The sequence below is a fragment of the Halichoerus grypus genome, chromosome 13 (assembly GCF_964656455.1).
Source record: "Halichoerus grypus chromosome 13, mHalGry1.hap1.1, whole genome shotgun sequence".
NCBI lineage: Eukaryota > Metazoa > Chordata > Mammalia > Carnivora > Phocidae > Halichoerus > Halichoerus grypus.
The window spans coordinates 30,591,470-30,618,737 of NC_135724.1; the positions used below are offsets into that span (position 1 = coordinate 30,591,470).

The 27,268-nt window shown below is 39.3% G+C and overlaps 1 protein-coding gene across 5 annotated transcripts in view; it reads right to left on the minus strand.

The window, feature by feature from the left end:
- LOC118536237 (uncharacterized) overlaps window positions 1-27,268 on the minus strand; it is a 568,523-nt gene that overhangs the window by 528,904 nt on the left and 12,351 nt on the right. The gene's annotated exons all lie outside the window — the stretch shown is intronic.

Genomic DNA, 27,268 nt, shown 5'->3' on the forward strand with positions numbered 1-27,268 from the left:
TTCATCTGACAATTCTAGGGAAGAGCATTTTTCTAGGTTGTTAGACATTGTCTCAATCAGTATCAATTAAAAAAAAGGCTAAATTTTGAGGGTGTTTTTTCCTTATTTTCCCATAAATGTATCTAGAGTCCATTTGTCCAATTCTATGGAAAAACCTGCCAAGATTGTGTTTTGGGATTGCACTGAATCCATGAATGAGTCTGAGAATCTCTTTACAAAAAGTACTGTATCTTTCAATTCTAGACTTAGTAGTATATATGGTATATATTTATTTCTCTTAATGTGGTTTTGTAATTTTCAGTATGGGGAAAAGAACTGAATACCAAGTGTCCAGTCATTGACACTTTATAAAATTATGAAAAGTGGCATCATTGAGATTTTGTCTTCCATCTATTTTTGCCAGTTGATAGAAATAAATTGGTTTTGATATATTTACTTTGTATCAATATATACAAAGAAACATTGCTAAATTCATTTAAGTTTAATAGTTTGAAGATTCTTTTGGATTTCACACATATATCACTATGCCTACTGTTTTTCTAAAAATGCCTGAGACCTCCAACAAAATTTTGAACAGAAGTGATTCCAGTGTTAGAGAAAAGCTTTTAATATTTTACCATTAAGTATACATGTTGTTTGGCAGTATCTGCTGGAACCCAACATACACATACCCTAGGATACAGCTATTCCATTCCTAGGTATGTATGTTCACTGTGAAATATTTCTAAGGCTTATCGTTGCAGCATTTGTATTCATTTCTTTTTTTTTTTTTTTGAAACCACAGATATGCCAACCAACACTAGAATAGAGGCAGATACACTCTTTGTTACAATACAGCAAAGAGAACGAACTCACTTCAACCGTATACATCAAGATCAGACTTATAAGAGCAAAAGAAGGCAGATACAGAAAAGTACACTCTGCATGATTCCATTTATGTACAAGATCAAAATGAGGTAGAACTAGTCTATGCTCTTAGAAGTCAGAGGAGTAGTTATCAGTGGAGAAGATAGTGAATGTAGAGGACAGAAAAAAGCTTCTGGGGGGTCTGGTGATGTTTTGTTTCTTGATCTAGGTGCCAGTAACAAGTGTGTCCGCTTGTGATCATTCATTGACCTTAACATTTATGGTTGGGGCATAAATTCCTACTTTAAATTGGATAGATGAGGCTCCACTGGTTTCCAGATAAAATCCAAAATCCGTATGGCCTGGGAGGCCCATAGAAACTCCCCTAACCATCTGCTGCCATCCAACCTTTTGCTTTATGTTTAAGCCACATACATGGGGCTCCCTGAACATTTTACGTACTTTGCCTTTCACATCATTTCCCCTTAGTAAATTTTATCAGAGGCAGAATAGAGTCACAAAAGCAATGACTAGGAGGAATTTGCCTAGGTTTGAACATAGGCTCTGCCACTTCTTAGTTCTGTAACTTTGGGCAATTCATACAACTTTTCTGTGCCTCAGTTTCTTCCTCTAGAAACTACGGATAGTAATAGAATTGCTTCACAGATTAGGCTCAGAGGCCACCTCTCTGCCTTGTCTGAACTCTTGGGTTTCTACTGTGTTTATCATCCAAGGCTCACTTCCCTATCACAGCTCTAAATGAACTATACGGTTATGTATTAGTTTGCTTGGACTACCCTATCAAAGTATCACAGACTAGGGGGCTTAAACAACACGTGTATTTACTCATAGTTCTGGAGGCTCTCCCAAGATCAAGATGTAGGCAGATAAGATTTCATTCTGAGGAGACAGGCCTTTGTCTTTACATGGTCTTTCCTCCCTGCATGTCTGTGTCCTAATCTCGTCTTCTAAGAACACCTATCCTTTTGGATTAAGACCCACCCCAAGGGTCTCATTTAGCTTTAAGTATCTCTTTACTATTTCTTCAAATAGAGTCACATTCTGAGGTACTAGGGTTTAGGACTTCATACCAATTTGGGAAGGAGTGGGGACACAATTCAGTGCATTCCAAGGTATTCATTCATTCCTCCCTCCCAATTATGATCTCCTAAAAGATCTTTTAGGGGCACCCGGGTAGCTCAGATGGTTGAGCATCTGCCTTCGGCTCAGGTCATGGTCCTGGGGTCCTGGGATTGAGCCCCGAGTCAGGTTCCCTGCTCAGTGGGGAGCCTGCTTCTCCCTCTCCCACTCCCCCTGCTTGTGTTCCCTCTCTGTGTCTCTGTCAAATAAATAAAATCTTTAAAAAAAAAAAAAAAAAAAGATTTTTCCTATTAACTCCGGCTCTCAACACAGCATTTGCTACACAGGAGACTCTTAATAGAAGAGCTACAGAGTTAAGAAGTTCACACAGACAAACTCATGGGAATAAAACTCAACATTTCTTAAAAGTCACCCATCTAAAGAAAGCAAGTCCATATATACAATGGAATATTACTCAGCCATCAGAAAGGATGAATACCCAACTTTTACATCAACATGGTTGGGACTGGAGGAGATTATGCTAAGTGAACTAAGTCAAGCAGAGAAAGTCAATTATCATATGGTTTCACTTATTTGTGGAACATAAGGAATAGCATGGAGGACATTAGGAGAAGGAAGGGAAAAATGAAGGGGGGGAAAATCAGAGGGAGAGATGAACCATGACAGACTATGGACTCTGAGAAACAAATGGAGGGTTTTAGAGGGGAAGGGGGGGTGGGGGGATGGGTTAGCCTGGAGATGGGTATTAAGGAGGGCATGGAGGGCACATACTGCATGGAGCACTGGGTGTTATACGAAAACAATGAATCGTGGATCACTACATCAAAAACTAATGATGTATTGTATGGTGACTAACATAATAAAATTTTTTTAAAAATTTAAAAAAGGAAAGAAGAGTTTCATCCAATTAAATAAACTATTAGAGTTGAAAACACAAGTCTGTGAATGCAACATACTGACCCAGTTGGGGCTGACAGAGGCATAGCTATAATTTTAGGTCAATTGCTCTAAAGTAAAGCTCGACTTTTCCTCAGTAACAGCTCTTTAATATTAATTATCCAGTAATTCCCACTCCTGTACCTTTCTGGGTATAAGCCAACAGGGATGACCTTCATCATTTCTTTTTAAATTGTATTTTGATACGCAATTCATTCACTTAAAACAGTATGATGAGGTAGAGATTAAGAAATATTCTCACTTCTGTTCCCATCTACACTTTTCTCAACTCCCCTCACACTCGTGGTCTCTCTAGGCAAATCAAGGCATATGAAAATATTGTATCTCCTTTTTAAAACAAATAATAGCACGCTATACAGACTGTTCTGAATTTTGCTTTTATACTTGCCAATATATACTGGCAACATTTCCTGTCCCAAAATAGACTTCCACATTATTTTGCTCAGCTATATAGTATCTCATTATATAGATTATGTTTCATTTAACATCCCTCTAATGATGGATACTTGGAATGCCTCCTACAGGAAAATATTCCAGGTGGTCCTAAAAGGGAGAATTTTGTCCATGTATTATTTCAAACATATGCAGGTGCACCCAAATGAACTCTAGATGTGGCTTTGTGAGGTCAAAGGGCAAATAGGTAAGTTTTAGTATTTCCTGCTCTCCCTCAAATTGTACCTTTTTGCACCGATGCATGAGAGAGACTGTTTTTCCACAGTGTCACCAACAAAGATGATCAAACTTGAGTTTTTGCCCATCTGATAGGTGAAAAAAATTATCTCTCTGACCTATGCAAACACAGACAAGGCCACATTGTCTTAGAGTGCATTTGATCTGTCAGATAAGTCTCAGCTAAGGTTAGATCATTACAAACCAGAAGTCAAGCCAATTGAGAAGTTAGGATAAGACTTGATGAAATAAGACTGAAGCAAAGAGAATGAAGGAAAGGTATCATGGAGGCTGGAGTGAAACTTGCAGGGATCTAGTTATGGAAGCAGTATACGTCACTTTTACCTACACTCCTTGGCCCAGATCCAGTCCTATACCCCATGGAAATGCCAAGGGCTAGAAAAATGTCCTTAAATGAGCATACACTTCCCAGAAACAAGCCTCTGATGTGGAAGGGAAGAAATAACGTTTGGAAGACAACTGGCGGTCTCTGCCACAGAGATGCAGTACTGTGCTTCTGCTATTATTTAAGTCCTTCAGCAAACAATCACATGATACCACTTTCATTAAGCTGTGGAATTGTGTTTTTAGAAATGCATTTACTTCCCAGAACAATTTATTCAAAACTGGTCATTCTCAACCTCCTTATCTGTAAAACAAGGAAATGGAACTGGATCATTTCTAAGGATCTTCTAAGCACCAACTACACGAATCTAGAACTGTTAGTTTAATGGGTCTTGCAGTGATTGAGTTGTTGGCCACCAGCCATTATCTCCACCACCACCACGTTCACTTTACAGCTAGTTCCTTTTTCTATTCCTCCTGGGATATTTCTATCCTTCCCTAGGAATATAACCTCATTTTAACAGGAGGCTAATGTTAGGGAGGCCAAGATTGGTATATCCCCAAGTCTCTTTAGACTTCTCAAATCAAACAGATTCCCCATTTACTGAATTATCAGTGAGCTAAGATCTTACAGATAAAGGGCTTCAGTTAAATCCAAGAAATATTTATTAAGTCCCATTATAAGAGCTCATCAAGTACCTACTTTGTCCAATACTCAACTGTACTTCAAGTAACAAGACGAACAATATTTAAACCTGGAAGACGTGTATGTTCTGATTGAAGAACTCAACATTCAAATGATAAAGAGGCATAAAAACAGAGCTCCTGACCTGAAAGAACTTAGATTTTCTTCCAGTGTATTAGGCACACCCACATGAAAAGATAATAGGAAGTGATAAATGATTTTCTGCCAAAATGAGTAGACAGGGAGAACAAACAGTACAAATGGGGGCGGTGAGAGACCTGACCTGAGTGGCTTTTCTAAGAACAAGATGATGTCCAAATTCTTTGTAATGTTTAGTATGAAGGAAGCATAAGCCTGAGTAAGCAATTCCCAACCATGCAAAGCAAACTTGGCCTCTCTTGGGGTTCTGCCCTCTAGGTAACCGAGATCAAGGCTCCTTGGTCGATGATGGGAAATATCCGCTTGTCAATCACGTGTTCTTATCAGGGGAGAGACTAAAACCCATGTAGTCCAAGAGAATCTTTTCAGTGATGGATAAAACTTAGAAAGATCAAAGATTATCTGTTCCTTGAATAGATAGAACTAAGAAAAATTCCATTAACTTCACCTCCATCCTCCTCCTGTTGACACAGTTGATAGTCCAGGGCATGTAACATATGATTTCCCATTGTCATTTGACTTTAAAAAAAAGAAAAAAGGAAGAAATCAGTTCAGTGTAAATTGAAATACTGAGTCCTATATTAAAAAAAAAAAAAAAAGAATAAGTTTAGGAAACTATCCTCACTCCTCATCTGTCCCCACCTTCCTCAACAGCTATCAGGTAACACAGGTTCTGGTTATGCATGACTCTCAGAACCAGACCCATTTTTGAGAATGGGAGTTAGCCACGTGTAATGGGGTGGTTTTCAATACTGTAAAGGAGAAATTTGTAACCTTATTTTATAGACAAAAAACCCAAAACATAACTTGGTTACATTAGTAGATCAAAGTTCAAATGTTCTAAGTGAAGCTAGGACTAGAACCCAAGTCTTTTGGTTCTAAGTTCGATGCTTCTCCTACCATATCTCATTGTTGGGATGTCCTTTCTCTACCCTACAGCAGAGAACCTGGTAGTCAACACAGCAGCATGTAAAGTGGGTCAATGTTACAACACACAGGTCCAAGGTCTCCACATGAGACCCATTATTTGATCAGTTCCTTTCAGATCTAATTGATACTTAAGCCATCGAGTCCAACCCCCTTCATTTTATGGGTGGGAACCAAAGATGCCATGACATTAAGAAGTTACACAAGATCAAATTTTGTGTAATTGTCCAGACTTTGCCCTAAGCCAAGAACTTGCCGGATATTTTGTCACATTGTTTGCTGCTCTGAGTTCTTCCCATCATTGCTGATAATTGTTTAAAACAAACTGCATTTCTCTTTCGGATGTACGTAATTCATTCTTATTGACACCTCCCTATCCTTTTCTCTCCCAATCATCTGCCTACCCTTCCTGCTTCCTCACTCAGACTGCATGTAATCCTCAGAGCAAAATCAAACAGGCTCAGGCTTGCAGGAAATCAGGCTAGGGAGCCCCCAAGCAAAGGGAAAAGGACAACTGGTTCTGGTAAGTAGGAAGTGAGCACAAATGTTTCAACAACAGAATAGACACAGTATACAATGAACAGAGCCTTAGCTAGAAGTGGGGTGGCTGCAAAGCAAGCATGTTTTAAGGCATCTTGAAATCACCCTCCACTTGGAAGACACTATTATTACTTCATTGCTATCGTCTTAATAAGAGACTCATTTCTTTCATTACATTTTTAACATACCTGCCATGATTGGAGGGATGGGGTTGGGGGCTCTAAGTTATTTACGCCTTAGTGGGATGCAACTTAATTAAATTGCTCTTCCTAACACATATTTGAGCTCAGACCCAGGAGGGGTTTAATAGCTGTAACTAGAAATGTAAGGAAGTAATTTTGAAAGGTGGGCAGTTCTGGAAAGGGCAGGCTTGCACTAGGGAAATGTAGCATGAGGTTTTGGTAATATGAACATGTTGATCCACTGGGAGCTAAGATTCAGAGCGGAGACATGGGGGAGAGGGAGAGGGCGTCACAGAAGTGGGCAAGGGGAACCGAAGACGGAGGGAGGTAGCCATAGGTGGATGCCCAGGCAAGGTCCCCAGTTTTCAAATCTCAGAGTTTGAGTTGTTTTGGAGATCTCTGGAACTTGAAGATTTAAGGCCTCCTGCTTCTTTATTTGCCTTCTGGATAAGGTCTGTCAGGCACTTTACCCTCCCACAAAATACACAGAAAGGTTTATGAGGGGGCGGCAAAGCAATATACTGTCAGCGAAAGAAGAGCTGCCAGACGCCTACACTCACAAGTCACTCACGGCAGCTGCCAGCCAGGAAGGAACGTTTTTAAATTGTGATTTGGCTCTCTTGGCCTCAAGAGATTTTATTAACCCCCTGTAGCAGTGAACAATGGTTTCCTTCCTAGGGCAATTCCTTTTTACTGGAAGACGAGTGTGGCTGAACCGTGGTCAGAGGGTCAGGGGTTTAGAAGCCGACCGAAACCATCTCGGTCACTTTGTCAACTGATTAATATGTGATCGTTCTCAAAGGCAACCTTGATCATAATTCTTCCACACTTAAGGTTTCAGTGGCTTCCAGTTGCCTAGCTGGTCAGAACCACACTCCTCAGCGGCCTGCTAGGTCTCAGGCCTCATAGCTGAGCATCCCTTGCACCCACCCCTCACCTGAGCAAAGATCACACCCACCCCACCCTCCCAGTTTCCTGAATCTCCCCAAAACAACTAAGCACTCTTGAACCTCCAAGTTTTGACCACTCCATATACTCCACCCAGAATGAGTTCCTCCTCTACATCCTTCAATTCTAAATTCAAATGTAGTCTCCTGGGTATAGTGAGAGGCAGGCAGAGGAAGACCAGCTGAGCTCCAATTTTGGTTCATTGGCTGGGCAAGGTACACCTTGTGTCTCACTGCTTCCATCCGATCTTCCGCAAGGTGGGAATAGTACTTCCTTCATAGGACTGTTGTGTGGATGAAATACATTAACCCATGTAAGGACTTAAAGGGGAGCATGGGGTTTGCAGAGTTCTAATTAAGATTGTTAGCTAGGATTTTGGGGGTGCCTTTAAGTAAGGATGAGCTGATAATTCTCTGCCACATTTTCACATCTATCAAATTACATGGAGGGTTAGTCTTCAGTTGATACCTTATTCCTATCCAAGAAGACACGATTTCAGGTGGACAATGGTTTCACTTTTAAGTTTTTAAAAGTGAGTCTGTCTTCCCATGGGTTGTGAACCCAAGAGTGAAGATTTTATCTTAGGTTTTGTGTCTCTAGTGCCTACCTGGACCAGTGTCTGGCATTTATCAGATGCGCAGTAAATGTAAAGCAGGATAGGATTATTCAAGAAGAACACGTGGAATGTTACACACAAACGATGAATCATGGAACACCACATCAAAAACTAACGATGTAATGTATGGTGATTCACATAATAATAAAAAAAAAAAGGTCTTCGAATTGTCATCAAGAACTGGGGATCTCGTTCGTGACCTTGACTCTGATTTTTTTCTTTGGTCTTAAGTAAATCCATTTTTCTCAGCCTCATTTCCTCATCTCTAAGTTAGGAAAAAAAAAAAAAAATGGGGGTCAGGAAGATAGGTCAGGGACAGCTTGGGAAGGTCTTCATGAATTCAACTTATGAAACTTTTTTCTAAAACACAAATAAAATCCAATGAGGGACCAAACTATTATATTCATGGTTAAAAATAAGATCCATACTCAAAGTTCTCGGTATGGTGTCTGATATGCAGTAAATCCTTAACGCATGGTAGCTATGACTGCACATTGTTAAAATCTTATTTCTATGCAAACATTCTATTCTAACTATGTAGCATATTTAACCACTTATTAAAATCAAGGGTTTTTCCCTCTACTTTCCCTCTACTCTATTTAAAAACATTGCAATGACTCTTTTTGAATGTCCATTTTAGTTTACTTTTATAAAACTATTATTTCTGGGGGCGCCTGGGTGGCTCAGTCATTAAGCGTCTGCCTTCGGCTCAGGTCATGATCCCAGGGTCCTGGGATCGAGTCCCACATCGGGCTCCCTGCTCCGCGGGAAGCCGCTTCTCCCTCTCCGCTCCCCCTGCTTGTGTTCCTGCTCTCGCTATGTCGCTGTCAAATAAATAAATAAAAATAAAAATTAAAAAAACTATTATTTCTGTATAGATTTTGAAGGATATGAAGGTTTAAGGTTTTGATAATTATTGTCAAACAGCTTCCCAATTGTTAGACGAGATTTCCCACCAGGTTTATGTGGGTTGTTCATGTTTCTGCATCTTCAGCAGCAGTATTTTATTGATCCTCAAATTTTTGCCAATTTAATGAGTAAAAGTTTTCACTGTTTATGCAGATTTTTTTAGTTACTAATGAGATTCTTTCATATTCATTAGTAATTTATTTATCCTTTTCTGTAAGTTTTCATGTTCATTATGATTAAAATAACATCTGGTTGAGCCAAGAAAAAAAAAAATGACCAACAGTCATGCCAAAAAGTTAAGCAGCACACAGGTTATCCAGAAACTCTTATCCCACATTTTGATTTTTGTCACTGATGATCTCATTATGTTTTCTCAAACAAAATTAGTTCTTCCCCTTCATCCCAGGTCTGTCTGCCTTTTCCTGGGCTCTATTCTAGTGCCTCCTCTGCCAGGAAACTTTCCTCTTGTTGCTTTTTGTCTCCAACTAGACTGTAAGAACCTTGGGTGCTAGGACTGGGTTATATTCTACTTTATAACTACCCACCTGCAAGATCATCATCAGGGCTAAGCTTGCAGCAGGTCCTCACTGACTGGAAGATACCCTATTGTCGGTTCAGACTGACAAGAGTTCAGACTTGGAGAAAAGCAAGACAAGCAACCACTCTATGGCCAACTCATAGGATTAAATCCATCCCTCCTATGGGCCATGTTGTTTGATGGACTAGAACTATACCATCAATTGTTAAAGATTGATAAAGCATGTAGTATTGAAAAAGTAGAATGAAGATGGCTAGTCTATGTTCAAAACCTGAGAAGCAGGAGCACAGATGGTCCACGTCCCCGTGTGAGGGCTCAGGTTGGACACCATCACCAACACTGGGGAGGGCCATCTGCTTACTCAGTCCACCAATTCAAATGCTAATCTCTTCTAAAAACATTCTTACAGACACACCCAGAAATATCATTTAACCAGATTATCTGGGCATCCATGACCTACTCCAGTTGACACAGTAAGATTAACCACCACAGTCTCCTATTATATGTGGCTAGTTGCCCCAGAAGCATGGAAGTGAGGGGGGAAATAGCTGATTTCCCTAGGATCTAAGGATGCCCAAAACCTAGCCATTTATCACTTCTGCAGATGAACCTCATAACATGACTACAGTGCTAAAAGCCATTTTAAGCAATACTGGTATCATTTTAAGCATCAACTCCATAATCTGAATTGAAGGAAACTAACTGAACTTAATTTCATCTGGCATGTTTACTGGTGTTCTAGGACCGGGAACTCAAATTTGCTGAGATTGGTTTGGGAACACAGGTTCAGTTAACACTTGGAGCTCTGCAGATGTCCTGCCCACCACAGAGCCTTAGAGCACAAGATGGAGCCCAAGCCCAGGTAGGAAATCCACAAAGGCTGTAATAACTCCTGGTATGCCCAAGTAATTCCAGATCAGAATGTTCAACTTTACAAAATAGGAAAATCAGAGGAGAAGATCTATAGATGGTAAAACAATCTAGTTTATTCATCTGCAGAATGTAGGATTATGTCATCCAATGAACTCCAACACAGCTAAGAATTAATTGTAGATTATCAATCACTGATAGAAAAGCATTGATAGAAAAGGGAATATACATCATAGAATTTAAAAGTCATTATTAAAAGAGCCTGACCACTAAAGATGAATTCAAAGCAAAGATGTAGCACAGCATAATTAAGCTGCCAACGTTAGGATACATTAGGAGAGCCACATGGGTTTGAGGTCCAACTTCCACTTTCTAACTATGTGACCCTGCACAGGTTACTTAATCTCTCCCAGCCTCATGACCCTCTTTAAATAAGCAAGCTATACTCTTATTTAGGGTTTCTCTCCTTTTAGAAACCCAACATTCAATTATTCTAGTTCTGGCTTTAATAATAAATGATCTCTCTTGGTTTTTGGCCCTTAGTGGACTTGTCTCTAAAGCAATGGTGGTAAAAACTTTTCACGTAAGTGTCATAGGAGATCATGGCTGTGTAAGTGCTTAGAAAAGCTCTAAGTCATCCTTGAGTGTAAGGTAATGCCTTCATTACCACCATTTTTAAAATTTCTAGCTTTTCAAAGGACTGGAATTCAAGACTGTCACTTGGTTGTGTCTTTCAAGAAAGGGTCCTAGTCTTGCCTGGATTTCCCCAAAGAGATAAGGAGAGGAGCTGGCTCAGAAGAAACATCAAAGACCCAAGACTATTTCTCTACCAGCACAATGAAGATAACGTTTATAATTACCTAAGCCTTGTCAAGGAGCTTTCTCAAACCTTGTTTTATTCAGTCTTCACAGCACTGAAGATGCTTATCCACATGTTAGTGATAAGAAAGCTGAAGCACTAAGTTGTTAAACTTTTCTAAACTCACTCAGTTCTTTAGAAGACCTGGAAGCAAGCCACAATGTTCTAACATATGGCCTGCATTGATCAGGAAATGATGGGGCCTGATGTCCACTCTTGGTCACCTTTTAAGTAAGTTTTGTCTTATTTTAACCTTTTTAAAGAGTTATTTGAGAGAGTGGGCATACACAAGAGTGTGTGAGAAGGGGGGGGCAAGAACAGAGGGAGAGAGAGAATCCTCAGACAGACTCCCTGTTGAGCACAGAGCCCAATGCAGGGTTCGAACCTAGGACCCTGACATCATGACCTGAACCAAAATCAAGAGTTGGCCACTTAACCGAATGAACCACCAGGCACCCCTGCCTTACTTCTATCAGCTATGAAGCTTCTCCTTCCTCCCTAGAGGGCACAATCAACCCCTCTTCATGGACTCCATAATTTTTCTTACAAACTTTTAATAAAACATTCATATGGCTATGTATTTATTATCTTTCTCACTGGACTATGAGGTTTCTAAGCTCAGAAACCACAGTTCTAGCCATAGCTAACATACTGGTTAACAGGAGCTGGGGCTCAGCAAATGATCATGGAATAAATGACCAACAAAAGGGCCATCAAAAGTTCAGGAGAGGGAGGAACAAAGAAACAGGTAGGGAGGAGAGATGGAGGTGGGGGGAGAGAGAGGAGGAGGGAGAGAGGCAGGCTGGCTGGTTCTATCTGACCATATTTCCAAGCCAAAAAGCACACTGTAAATGTTTAGCTACTGAGTTTGCCTACCCACATTCTGTTCATCACCATTAATGAGAACAGTTAAGAGTTGGTGTATTTGCAAACATTTCCACCCAAACACAACAAAAACTGGCAAAAATGAAGAGGGTGTCCCAGCACTTTTGTTAGTAATTTACCATGAGTGTCCAGAGAGCCCTGTATTTTCCAGAGCTAAGATACGGGAAACTCTTTTCCTGGGGTAGAACAAAGAAGCCCAATAATTTAACTAGAATTGGGGAACATGGGACAAAGACAATGTCTATCATCTTGCCCCACACAAGAAATGCAGTTAGTTTTATACACACATACATACACACAGGCTTAGTAAGCTGAAATATACTCATGAAAAATTATGAAGTACCTCATTCACCCACTCATCCACTCACTCTCCTCCATCTGTGCCTTATACATAGCACAGTGCCTGTCACATAACAGGCACTTAAGAAATAAGTGACTGAATTCAAGTGTGCACAAAAGAAATCAGGACAGATAAGAACGTCGGGTTATCTGAGTTTTCTTGCTGTTTAAATGCCATTACCCTTTAAACATGAAAACTAAAGTAATGTCTGTTTCCCCAAAATGATCAATCTCTATACCTAGGTCAATAGGTCATCTGAAGATGCAGAATGAAGCAAATAATTTTGTGTGCATTCTCACACAATTGTCGGGTACACCCATAATTACAACTCCAGTACAAATACTTGACCAGACTTCATTAATAGGTATTTTTTAAAAATTATTATATATTGAAAATCTATGTGCCAGAGTCTGTGTGGGGTGTTAGGAATAGAGGATTAAGACAGATGTGATCTCTACTTCTATTTTAGTGGAGAAGATGGAGAACAAAAATCCTAACTATAAGAAATTGTTAAATTACAACAGCATTTAATTCACCCTATATGTCCCTTTGATCCTGCAAACATATTATACATTACCATAATTCTTTCTCCTTACGTAAAAAGGAAAACTAAATTCCCTTCTCTCTCAATAAATGCATCTTGTGTTTCAGGGAAGCAAGAAATTACATTGTTCAGCCCTTGATACTCTGGAAGCCTTTACATCACTCTCAAATGCTCTAGAAGTTCTATTTTACCCCATTTCGCTTTGGAAAGGATACTTTGAAGAGCATGTCTCCCTCCTTGCAAGATGGTAGGGCACCAAACTTTACTGAACTAAACTACCCTAATACCCAAAAACCACCCAGCAAGCAACCTACACTCTTCTAACACATAGAATCACCAAGCAGCTTTAGAGAGTGCTCAGTTACCAAGTGACATTTATACTTCAGGTCACAGACACAAACTGATACTTCAATCGGTGAAGATGAAAACTCACACAGTAAAAATATGTGTATCTTCTTCAGAAGTGACAGTTTTCCAGAATACTAATAAATTGGTTAGCTCATTTCCCAGCCCACGTCAGATTAGAAATAGCGAAGAGGGAGGTGCAAGAGGAAGCAGCCAGATGTAGACACAATTATAGCAGAGAAAGTAAAATAAAAGCCTCAACAATAATCACGTGAACAGGCCATGAGTGGTCGTTATGTGCTATGCACTTTCCTAAGTCATTGCTTCTCACCCTCTCAACCAGCCCATGAGGCAGCGGCTATTAGAAGGTACCTACTATATGCCAGGAATCCTACACAATTATTCTCTAATCCTTAGAACAGTTTTGCATTATTGACACCCAATTTGCAAGTGAGAAAACTGTGGTTCAGATCATCTAAATGACTTGTGGCAAGACTCCTTAACTAGCAAGTAACTGGGCCAGAACTTGGACTTGGTTCAAAATCAAGTGACCATACCCCCCAGTCTGAGACAGCTGCATTCTACTCCCTTGTCCTGCTTAATTAGCAATCATGTCCCATTTCACCCTCTAGAGTGTCCTGGTTTGAATGAGCCATTCTATGGTCCCCTACACCTAAGGGGCACAGCCTCTCCTTTCAGCCATACCTTCTCCATACCAAGAGGCTTGACACTGAGGCAAGAGAAACCGACTATAAAAAAGAACCTCAAACATTGAAAATGCATGGCAATTTTACGTCATTTGGAGAAAGGCGGGGGGGGGGGGCAAATTATTCAGTTTACTCCCAGGAACAAGAATCAAAGTAATAAATACTTTCAAAATGATGCTGTCCCAAGCAAAATTTAAGTTGAATGAGAACAGAAAAACGTATAACATGTTCTAAAAAAAACTTTATCCTCAATTGTTAAGGTTTTCACTTTTGAACCCAGAGAATAAACTTCAGTTATCTAGAAAATTCATTGTTTTTTTTTAACCCTTTCTTAGTCATGCTAGAAAGAGGAATCCCTTTTATTCCCTTCCCTCCATGATATACCCCCCAAGAAAAGAAGCAATGCTTCCAAGCTTACTCTCAAGTATGACAGCTGCAGTTCAAATACTCACTATGCACTCTAAGACCTTAGGTGGGTTACCTGCCCTCCTTGCCATTATTCTCATCTGGAGGACAGTAACAATCCATCATCACTGCAATGCAAGGACAGCAGCATAAAATAGTGCAGGTGAACACTCCAAAGGGTGAGTAGTGCTCAGCACACAAATGCTGAATAAGTTTACTTTTAATATTAATGTTATTAAGATCATTTAAGTTAACCCTAGTTCAAGTCCTACTTACAACTTCATTTTTCAAAGAGAAAAAAACAAGATGAAAATCTAGCAAAAATGATACGTTCAATACTCTTTATAAGTGATAGTATTGCTACTATTAGAATACTATTCACATATGATATCAGTAAGATATACCCCAAAATATGCTCAAAATTTAAATCTAAAGGGGTCCTTAAAATTATGCAGTCCAACCAGATTTTATAGAAAAGCAAAATGGAGCCAGGGAGTTGATGGCCACTTCCCCAAGACCTAAAGCCAGCTAAGGGCAAAGCTACACAGGGATGTTGAGTCTGAAAAGTCCCAACTATGGAAAGAGCATGGGACTGTGTAATGGATAAAGCTCATCCTCCTTAGGGCAGTCATGTAACCTCGGGCAAGTTTACTTCCCATTTTTGAAGCTTGTAATTCTCAGTTGATGAAAATAAGGATTGGTTCTTTTTTGTCAGAGTATTCTGAGAACTAAAAAAGTAACATGCAAAGAGCCTGAAGTCATTGCTGCACTCCCTATGGAGGGCAGATGAAGTGGTATGACTGCCAGAAGGAAATGTGTGTCTACCAAAAAAATGCACAGATCCTTCAACATTGGAATTAGACTTCGAGAAGTGTATCCTATGGGCAAATGTATGCCTAACAATGTTCTCTGCAGTTTTACCTGTAATAACAAAATTAATTAAATCTCTGTATCAAGAGGGAAATGCTAAAAAAGGTTTTCTATAACGTGGCAATGATAAACCTTTCAAAGCATGTTAAATAAAAAAGGTCATTGAATCATACGTGGACTAGAATTTTGAGCCAGTTTTTGTCAAAATAAGACAAACTATAAATACATAATAGGATATATAGATTGAGTTCTTACGAAGCCTCTTACCAAGGCCAGTGGTGTTTGGGGGGAAGAGAGAAATCAAGGTAATTTTCACCTTTTATTATATACACCCCTCTCTTTTAAAACATTTATCATAATGCATTCATTTAAGAGAAAACTTAGATTCTCTAGCATATAGCTGATACTGAATGTTTCTTTCTGTCCACAGACCTCTATTCTTAGTGTTAACATTTGTTATTAGATTGCTCTTCCTATCATTGTCATTGTAACTTCAGACAATTTTAGAAAACAAATATTATTTATTGTCACCCAATTTGCAAGTGAGACGACTCTGCCCCATTAGACAGCTTTTTCACAGTGCTTCAGATCTGGCTGTTCGTTTATGACCCGTACTAAAAGCCTACATCCCACAACCTTAGCTAGGAGCTGAACAAAGGTTAATAAAAACACATAAAGGAAATGCAGGGGCTGTCTCCCTCCTCTCTGTTTGCTGTGTCATTTGTCTCCCCGTTAAATTGCAATAAAGACAATAAAAGGAAATCGGCTGTGAAAAATGAAAGAGCTCTCTATTCATAAAACAGTTCAAATGAGAAAAGCCTTTTAATGGGAAAAGGACCACTACCATGCAAAGCAGTGAGTGGGAGAGCGACACATAAAACCCTTAAGATAATTCATTAACCACAAATTATTGTAGGCAACTCAAATCCTTTCCCCCAAATCATGTTTATGTTCTAACCATCAGAGTGATGGATGCCTTCAAGCAAATTCTAGGACTGAGGTCTATGCTGCAAAGAGTAGGCAATGGCAGTATGTTTGATTATAGGATCAGCCTTACTGATAGGAAAGAAAGGTGGCCCCATAATGGGCATGGAGACAATGTGGTGTCAATGGTAGGCCAACTGGCTCACAAATAGATCTGACTGCTCGTTCCATTTAAACCAACTCACCCTCCTGAGTCAATACATCAATGATCCTACAAAAGCTAACCACCTCACCCAAAATGAGGGTAGTAATATATGCCTCACCTAGCTCTCAAAGCTGTTATCACGCTTAGATAAAATACCAAGACTCCAAATTGCTCTCTTTAAATTATGCCGGCCACCCAGACTCCACATTCAGCACACATTAGAAGAAGTGGGCCTGTTGCCAGCACTAATTTTGGACCTCTCACTTTACCACCTCTACCTTCCACCTTCTTCTTCATTTGTGATTTTCCATGATTTCAAATTAAGTAGTATGTTGAACACCTATGTGATGGGCACAAAAACAACTTCATATTTTTATCCCTCTGCCCTAAAGTACCAGCCCCAGATAAAAACTTTGGCAAACTCTTTACTGTTCAAATTGATCCACAGCAAATCTGTTCTTAGCCTCTGTGGGATTACCCTTGAAAGGCATCCCAGTGGTCTTCTTGGAACTGGATGCATTTGAGTTGACGTATTGATAGATTCAACCTCATCTTCTTACCCTTCCTTCCCTCCATTCACAAACCACACTTCGCAAGGTGAATGAGAACATACTTTCAGAAACAGGACCCTACCATTTCGCAAGAGTTTTAACTGGCAAAGAAACATTTAGTTGTGTTTGATTAGACTGAGACATGAGAGAGGGTTAGTCAATTGGGAAGGATTTTTGCCACAAAGCATCAAAGCCAAAAGGTAGACACAATTGGGCTCTAGAAGACCCATCTCTATTCTGCCACAGACTAGACTTCTAAGAACAAGAGGTTCCCACTCAGGGACATCAATTCTCTATAGCTACAGATTTTACTAAGTGAATCGGACAAAAATAAATGTTTTCATACGGAGTTTCTTCTTCAGGGGCATATTGCCCCCCCGACACACACACATCCATACCCTGGGGTTGTCATCCCTGAGCCAGATCAGATTTCAGTAAGTCACCTTTCTTATTTGGGCTCTCCTTCTGCACTTTTGCTGTTGACTAACATATTGACACCAAGATCTCAACTGAAAGCATCTGATATGCCATGTTAAGCCAACCGCCAAACTTCCTAAGAGAGAAAGTAAAGCGTATTTTACAAATAAAGGATTTGAATCAGGGAGTTGTCAGACAATGCTTCGGGGGGGGTGAGGGAAGGCAGAAATAAAACATAACAGCACTGCCTTAGGCATTCCGGCTTTCTAGATTCAGACAGTGCTTGGTTGGTTATGACAAAATGCTTGATCTACCATGAGTATCAGTAGCCTACCTGTAAAATAACTAGGAATTTTATCTTCTCTAAGATTGCTTCCAGATCTAAATTTCCATCATTCTGTAGGATGCAGATTTTTCTTAAAAGATTGTATTTATTTGACAGAGACACTGAGAGAGAGGGAACACAAGCAGGAGGAGTGGGAGAGGGAGAAGCAGGCTTCCCGCCAAGCAGAGAGCCCAATGCAGGGCTCGATCCCAGGACCCTGGGATCATGACCTGAGCTGAAGGCATATGCTTAACGACTGAGCCACCCAGGCACCCCGAGGATGCAGATTTTTAAAATTTATCTTGCGGTTTTGTAATTTAAGTGCTTGTTCATCCACAGGAAAATACATGATCCTCTGCCCCCACTGCAGGTTTGGATGGCTATTCCTTCATGAGAATCGAGGGTCAGGTACCATAAATTTGAGAGTACACTGAAGCAATCTAAGGGACTCTACAGGAATAGTCCATGCATGTCCTTTCCCTCCTCTGGGCAATATGCAATTTTTCATTTTTGAAGGTCTTTTTTTTTTTTATGATTGTCACTAGAATGCAAGCTCCATGAAGCCAAGGATTTTTCCTTCTATTTTCTGCTGTCTCCCTTTTTAAAAAAACCACTGAGATACAATTTAAAACTCAATTTAAGGGGCACCTGGGTGGCTCAGTCAGTTAAGCACCTGACTCGTGATTTCGGCTCAGGTCATGATCTCATGGGTTGTGAGGTGGAACCCCACATCAGGCTCCAGGTTCAGTGGAGAGTCTCCTTGAGGTTCTCTCTCCCTCGCCCCCTGCCCCTCCCCCACTCGCACTCTCTCATAAATCTTTAAAGAAACTCAATTTAAAGTGTACAAGTAATTTCTAGTCTAGTCAGAGTTGTGACCTGTCACAAGGTCATTACTTGGGGTTGATAAATTCTGGGTTTAGATATGGTTGTTGTATAACACTGTGAATGCACTGAATTGTACTGAACTGTACACTTTAAGATAGCTACAATGGCAAATTGTATGTTATTTGTATTTGAACACAAAAAAATGCACAAAAGCTCACTAAAGCACCTTAAACATGATCTGTGTTTCCATTTTGCAGTTTAAGTATCACTGTTTATGGTTTCAAAGATTTTGGAACAGCAAACAATAGTATCAACTCACTTGAACATTTCACTTGGACATTGGTTCTCTCTGGGCAATGGAATCACATTTCCCCACTTTTTCTTAATAAGCATGTATAACTTTTTGACAGAAGACCATTATAGTATTTTTTATAGTATTTTTTTTTAAAATATTGAGAATGTATCTGGTTATATCTTTTGTACAAAGGAGCTCGAAAAACTAAGTTTGAGGAGAATATTAACGATTTGGGAATACTGCCTTGGGTATATTTTCTTATGACATTCCAGAGCCTGTTTTGTTTATGGCTCTTTCATGAAATCTAACATTTTGAATTCATCCTGCATTTCCTATACAAAGTATACCACTGGGTTTCTAAAAATTCCACTTACAGGTCTATTTCAGAAATACATCCATACACACAACTATATATACATCTAATTTTAGACATAGTGAGTTACAACAGCCCCATTTTGTAACTTTTAATGAATTAATGGATCTAGTCACAGACCATTAACAGCTACTAAAAGAGAGGCAACCAGACAGCAGGTGCCAAAAAGTTGAAAAAAAAAAAATCATTTATCAAGTAGCACTGCCTTAACAACAACAACAAAAAATCTACCTAAATCTGATCAAGCTACACTCAATCCTCAATTTGCAGAAGATACAGAGACCGGAGGAACATGTTAAATTTAACAATGGGGGATGCAATCATCAAAATCCAGACTGAACCTCTGTAGGACAAATGGCCTTGTTCCATCAACAAGGCAAAGTACTAAAATTTCAGACCGAATTCATACACATTTAAAACTTATGATACATAGGAGAATTTAAAGTTTGAATAAGTACTACTTATTTGATGATGTTAAGTTATGGAAAGGGGATCCAAAACGGCAGCATAGGAAGATCCTGAACCCAATTCTCCCACTGGACACATCAGATCTATAGCTACATAAGGATCCTTTTCTTCTGAGTAAGATCTGAAACTAGATAAACCACTCTCTACAACAAGGGATAAAAGGACCACATCAAGACAGAGCAGCAGAGACAGTCTCACAAAAAAACCCACCCCTAGCACAGCAACCCACAATAGGAAGGGATCTCATCAGAAAGACACTTCTCCCAGAGGAGTAAAGGGTTGGTGCCCCCCACACTGAGCATTCCAGCCCCTGGGACCTGTATCAGAGAGGTGAGTCCTCTCTGGACTTGGAAACATCAGGCTTGGAAAACCAATGGGGCTGAGGTCCAAGGACCCAAAGTGGGGCAGGAACCATTCCTCTCTTGTAGGGTTCATGAGTGGGCTCACACACGGGGGGGGGGGGGGCGGTAAGGAGGGGAGGGAGTGGTTAAAAATAGCAGTTTGAAAAACATCAAAACTATATGTGAGTGAGTCTCATTTGCTGATCTGGGGGCATGGGCTGGAGGGGCGGGGGACAACTGAGATGCTCCCTGCAGGAGGTGCTGCCAGACGCCGTTGTTGCATTCTCCACATTCTGCTAGCACCGGCAAGGAGCTCAGATGCACTTCCTGCTGCCTTGCTGTAGAAGGCTGGGCCAAGCAGTGCCCACACCTGCTGAGGCAGGAGAGCACAAAGGCACCACACTCCCCCACTCCCAGTCTAGCCCTGGTGAGAGCAAATGGTCCTGGCCTTCTCCCACCTCCAGCCTGAAGCCAGTGGGCACCTGTACTGACAAGGCACTCTCTCCACTGCACTGACGCCCAGGGCGGGTGAGCATAGTCCTCTTCCTCCCTGCCTTTTCAAAGAGATCAAGAGTGTTACACACCCTGCCCTCTCCAACCGCCCAGCTAAAGCCAGCAAACACACACAATCCACACAGGGGACACCCCTTCCTCTCCTGGCCCTGGTAGCCAAGACAGCTGGTGTGCCTGAGCTCCATGGGACTGTAATAATCATAAAGATAGTAATTGGCAAGCCAAAACCCCAGGGCACTGCAGGGACAGCAGAATAAAACACAACCCCAGGCTTCCTGTGAAAAAGGCCTATTTAATTGGCCCAGAGCTTCTACCTGAGGGACAGGATTCAGGTTTAGCATGTATCTAGAGCCCAAGGAGGCACTCCCAAGGAATTTAAGGAGGCACCATCTTTACACATATCCTTGGCCTCACCTACAGCTTGAGGACATTTCCCAGGAAAGTTTCTGGAGACCCACTTTTTGCCACAGTCATCCAGGAACACTTCCAAATCTCCTGGTCTGGAGGCTGCCTGCCCCACAAGACAATATTTACATATTTTACAAGCTGCCGCCTGAGGATCTGGCTCACTCTGAAACTAGGTGCTCAAAGAGATTTCTCCCCTTGGATCAAGGACAGGTTGTGGCAGATCTTCAAAAATGGGGGCATATCAAGAATAAGTCAGGCAGTTTAGACAATCACAAAGGTTCAAGAGACAACCAAGAGCTAGGACAAGGTTGAACAAGAAGGATCATCACCTAACAAGGCACTCCAAGACAGAAGTAGTTGTTTCACCTAATACTTAAACACAGAGTTGAGCAAAATGAGGAAACAAATATATCCCCAACAAAAGACAAAATTTAAAAGACATACATGATAGGGAGAGAAGTAATCAACCTGATAAAGAATTCAAAGTAATGGTCACAAATATGTTCACTGAACTAGGGAGAAGAATGGATGAACACAGTGAGAACTTAAAGCAATGGAAAACATAACTAAGTACCAAACAGAGGTCAGAGCTGAAGAATACATTAAAGTGAAAAGTATACTAGAGGGGTTCAACAGACTGAATAAAGAATGGCTCAGCTCCATAAGCTAGAAAATAAAGCAATGGAACTCAGAGCAACAAAAAGAAAGTTTTACAAAAAAAAAAAATAAATAAAGATAATGTTTAAGAGGTTCCCTAAGTAGAATAACAGTTATGTTATAGGGTCCCAGAAGGAGAAGAAATAAAGGAGAAAACTTACCTGAAGAAACAATGACTAAAATGTTTTAACCTGGTGAAGGAAATATACATGCAGGTCCAAAGAGCCCAGAGAGTTCCAAATAAGGTAAATGAAAGGAGAGCCACATCAAGACACATTATAATTAAAATGTCAAAAGTTAAAGACAATCTTAATAGTAGTAAGAGAAAAGCAAATTGTTATATGCAAGAGAAATTCCATAAGGCTATCAAATTTCTCAGCAGCAACTTCGAAGATCAGAAAGGTGTGGCAGGACATATTCAAAGTCCTCAAAGGAAAAATTTTCCAACCAAGAATACTCAGCAAGTTTATCTGTCAAATTTGAGGGAGAGATCAAGAGTTTCCCAGAAAAGCAAAAAAAAAAAAAAAAAAAAAAAAAAAAAAAATCACTACTAAACCTGCCTTACAAAAAATATTAAAGGTATTTCATTAAGCTGAAAAGAAATAGCACTAATAACATATGAAGTAAAAATCTCACTGGAAAGGTAAATATATAGTAAAGATAGGCAATTAATAACCTAGGAAGCTCCTAAAATTAAAGAAAAAAATTGTAAAATTAAGTACAACCTCAAGGGATGGATAAAAATATAAAAAATGACATCAACAAAAAGTGGCTAAGGTGGGGAATACAAATGTATGGTTTGGAATGTGTTCAAAATTAAGTTGCTATCAACTTAAAATAGACTCTAATATACATAGAATGATATATGTGAACCTCAGGGTAAACTCCAAACAAAAACTTTAGAAAATATACAAAAAAAAAAAAAATAAACCCAGGAATTTAAAACACTCAAGATTAAGTTATCAAAGCAGACAGGTGAAGAGAAAAAGAAATAGAGAACTATAAAAACAGCCAAAAAACAATTAGCAAGGGATGCCCGGGTGGCTCAGTCGGTTGAGCGTCTGACTTCGTTTGGCTCGGGTCGTGATCCCAGGGTCCTGGGATCGAGTCCCACTTCGGGCTCCTTGCTTGGCAGAGAGCCTGCTTCTCCCTCTACCTGCTCTGCCTGCCGCTCCCCCTGCTTGTGCTGACAAAAAAATAAAAATCTTTAAAAAAAAAAAAAAAAAAACAATTGCACAATGGCAATAATTACATATCAATAAATTACTTTAAGCGTAAAAGGACTAAATTCTCCAATCAAAAGACAATACCTGAATGGATTAAAATACACACAAAACCCATCTATATGCCACCTACAAGGGAATCACTTAAGAACAAAGGACACATAGACTGAAAATAAAGGAACTGGAAAAACAGCCTATGCAAATGGAAACCAAAAGAAAGCTGGGGTATCTATATTCATCACACAATATAGAATTTAAAACAAATATAGTAATACGCAAACAGGGCCACCACATAATGAAAAAGGGTCAATCCAGTAAGAAGATGGAACATATATAAACATGCACCCAACACAGGAGTATCAAAATATATAGAGTATTAACAAACCTAATGGGAGAAATAGCAATGCAATACTATTAGGGGATTTCAACACCCCACTTACAAAATAAATACATCATCCAGACAGAAAATCAATAGGGAAACATCAGCCTTAAATGACACATCAGACCAGATGGAATTAACCAATACATACAGAACATTTCATCCAAAAGCAGAATATAAATTCAAGTACACACAGAACATTCTCCAGGATAGATCCACATTATGCCATAAAGTAAATCAAATTCAAGAAGATCGAAATCACATCAAGCATCTTTCTGGATGACAATGGTATGAAACTAGAAATGTAAGAAAACTGGAAAAACCACAAATGTGGAGATTAAACAGCAGGTTACTGAACAACTATTGGATCACAGAAGAAATGAAAGGGAAAAAAATATCTAGAGACAACTGAAAGCAGGAAAAACATACCAAAATCTATGGGATACACAAAAACAGTTGTAATAGGGAAGTTCATAGCAATATAGGGCTACCAAAAGAAACAGGAGAAATATTTAATTTCACACCTAAAGGAAGTAGAAAAAAGAATGGATGAGGCCCAAAGTTAGTAGAGGAAAAAAAATAAAGATCAGAAGTAATGAAATATATACTAAAAAGATAAAATATCCATGAAACTAAGCTGCTTCTTGGAAAAGATACACCAAATTGACCAACCTTTAGCTAGATTCCCCAAGACAAAAAAGGCTCAGATAAGTTAAAACCGATACCACAGAAATACAAAAAATCATAAACTATGAACAATTATACCCCAACAAATTGGACAATCTACAAAACAAATTGGTAAATTCCTAGAAATTTATAACCTTCCAAGACTGAATCAAAGAAATTGAGAATGTGAAGAGTGATTACTGACTTAATTACCGGTCAAAAACTTCCCAGGAAACTGAAGTCCAGAACCAGACGACTTCACAGGTGAATTCTATCAAACCTTCAGAGGAGCACTATTCTTATCTTTCTCAATCTTCCAAAATATTGAAGTGGAAGCAAAGCTTACAACCTCATTTCATGAAGCCAGCATTACCCCAATACTCAAACCAGACATGCATATACCACACTGCCCACCCCCACTCCACCAAAAAAAGTGACAGGCTAATATCCCTGATGAATAGAGAAACAAAATTCCTCAACAAATTCAACAATACATTAAACAAATCCTACACCATGATCAAGTGAGATTTATTCCAAGGATGCAAGCATGGCTCATTGCCTGCAAATCAACATGACACACCACATTAACAAAATAAAAGAAAAAAATCTTATAATCAACTCAATACATACAGAAGGGGCACCTGGGTAGCTGAGTCGGTTAAGCGCCTGACTTCAGTTCAGGTCATGATCTTAGGGTCCTGGGATACAGCCCCACATTGCATCTGGCTCCCCACTCAGTGGGGAGTCTGCTTCTCCCTCTGCCCCTCCCCCCACTCATGTGCACTCTTGCTCTGTCAAATAATAAAATCTAAAAAAAAGATGGTTTGACAAGATTCAGTGCCCATATATAATAAAAGAGATCAAAATGACCATAGAAGGTACATACCTCAACATAATAAAGGCCATATATAACAAACGCACAGCTAATATCATAGTCAACAGTGAAATACTGAGAACTTTTTCTCTAAGATCAAGACAAGAACTCCCACTCTTGCCACTTTAATTCAACATAGTATTGGAAGTCCTAGCCACAGCCATCAGGCAAGAAATAAAAGGCATACCAATTAGAAGTATAACAGTCACAATTTACAGATAACACCATATATATAGCAAACCCTAAAAACTCTCCCCAAAACTGTTAGAATAGATTCAGAAAAGTTGTAGGATACCAGATCAACATACAAGAATATGTTGTGTTTCTACACACTAATAAACTATCAGAAAGAGACATCAAGAAACCCATTTACAATTGCGTCAAAAAGAATACACGTAGGAATAAATTTAACCAGAGGTGAAACACTGACAGCTTTCAGATCTTGATCAAAGAAACTGAAGACAAATGCAAGATATTCCATACTCATGGATCAGAAAGATTAATATTGTTAAAAGGCCCATAGTACCCCCAAATAATCTATAGGTTCAAGGCAATTCCTGTCAAAATTCCAATAAAAATTTTCACAGAATGAGAACAAATAGTTCTGAAGCTTGCATGAAACCAGAGAAGACCCTGAATACCCAAAACAATCTTGAGGCAAAAAAAGAAAAAAAAAAAAAAAAAGCCAATGTTTCACACTCCCTGATTTCAAATGATACTACAAAGCTATAGTAATAAATAGCATGGTATTGGCATAAAAATAGACATGTAGGTCTAGAATATAGAACCCAGAAATAAACCTATGCATATGTGGTCAATTCACTTATGACAAAAAAGCCAAGAAGATACAATGGGGAAATGAGAGTCTCCCCAATAAATGCTAGGAAAACTGGACGTCGACATGCAGAAGAATGAAACTGGCCCACTCATACCATATACAAAAATTAACTCAAAATGTGTTCAAAACTTGAAGACAAACCTGAAACTATAAAATTCCTATGAGAAAACACAGATGGTAAACTCTTTGACATCAGTCTTAGCTATGTTTTTTTGGATCTGACTGGGATCCAGAGGCAAGAATAAGGTATTCACACTGCATCACACTAAAAAGCTCTACACAACAAAGGAAATCATCAACAAAATGAAAGGCAATCTATCAAATGGGAGAAGGTATTTGTGAATCATATCCAGGAAAGGGCTAATATCCAAAATACAGAAAGAACTTACACAACTCAACAGCAAAAAACATAATCCAATTTAAAAAAAAAGGGCAGAGGACCTGAATGGACTTTTTTTTTCCCCCCAAAAAAAGACCTCCAGGTGGCTAATAGACACATGAAAAGATGTTTGACACCATTAATCAGGGAAATACAAATCAAAACCACATATTAACTTACACTGTCAGGATGACTTATCAGAAAGACAAGTGGTAGTTGTTGGCAAGGACATGGAGAAAAGGGAACCCTTTTGCACTGTTGGTGGGAATGGAAACTGATACAGCTACTACGGAAAATAGTACAGAGGTTCCTCAAAAAAATTAAAAAAAAAAAAAACTAGCATATGAACCAGCAATTCCACTACTAGGTATCTACACAAAAAGAAAAAAACTATTTCACAAAGATTTGTCCCTATGTTCACTGCAGTGTTATTTACAATAGCAAAAATATGAGAGAAAAAAATCTAAGTGCCCATCAATGGATGATGATGTGTATATATACACAATGGAATACCACTCAGCCATACAAAGAATGAAATCTTGTCATATGCGAGAATGTGGATGGACCTTAAGGGTATTATGCTATGTGAAGTCAGACCAAGGAAGAAATATGTGTTTTCTTCTCTATGTGGAATCTAAAAACCAAACCAAACCAAACCCAGACTCATAGATCCAGAGAACAGACTGGTAATTGCTGGGGGGGGGGGGGGGGGGGGGGGAGTGGAAAACGGGTGAAGGGAATAAGTACAAACTTCCAGTTATAAGTCATAGGAATGTAATACACCGAATGAAGAATACAATCAATGTTGTATTAACTTTGTAAGGTGACATGGTAACTAGATTTATTGTGATAACCATTTTGCAATGTACACAAATGAATCACTGTTGTACACCTGAAACTAATGTTATATACCAATTACACCTTTTTTAACCTGTGACAAAATTTAAAAAAAAAAGCACAGCTGCATTATCTTTTGGCAATACTGAAAAATGTTTACAGAATTTGGTATCTGTTGTTTGCTTGAAACAAACTGAAAGAAGGCAAGTGGTTGGAGGGCTTAATTAAACAATAGGAGTTTAGAATTCCTGAAGGTGCATGGTGAGTACATGGGAGTTTATTTTACTATATCTACTCCTGCAGGATTTAAAATTTAGGGGAAATTCAAATAAAAATTTTCCTAAAAACAAAATTTAATGGTGGGGAGGGTCACTTGCAGGTTGTTTTTATTCTTTTGAGTTAGGAGAACAAGATATAATTCACTCGAGTAAAATTCTGTAGCTATGTTCCTCCCCTTACCACGGTCATGTATAGAAACCAAGAGTCCTTCATGACCTGCCTTTCTGGAATTGCAGAGATGTGA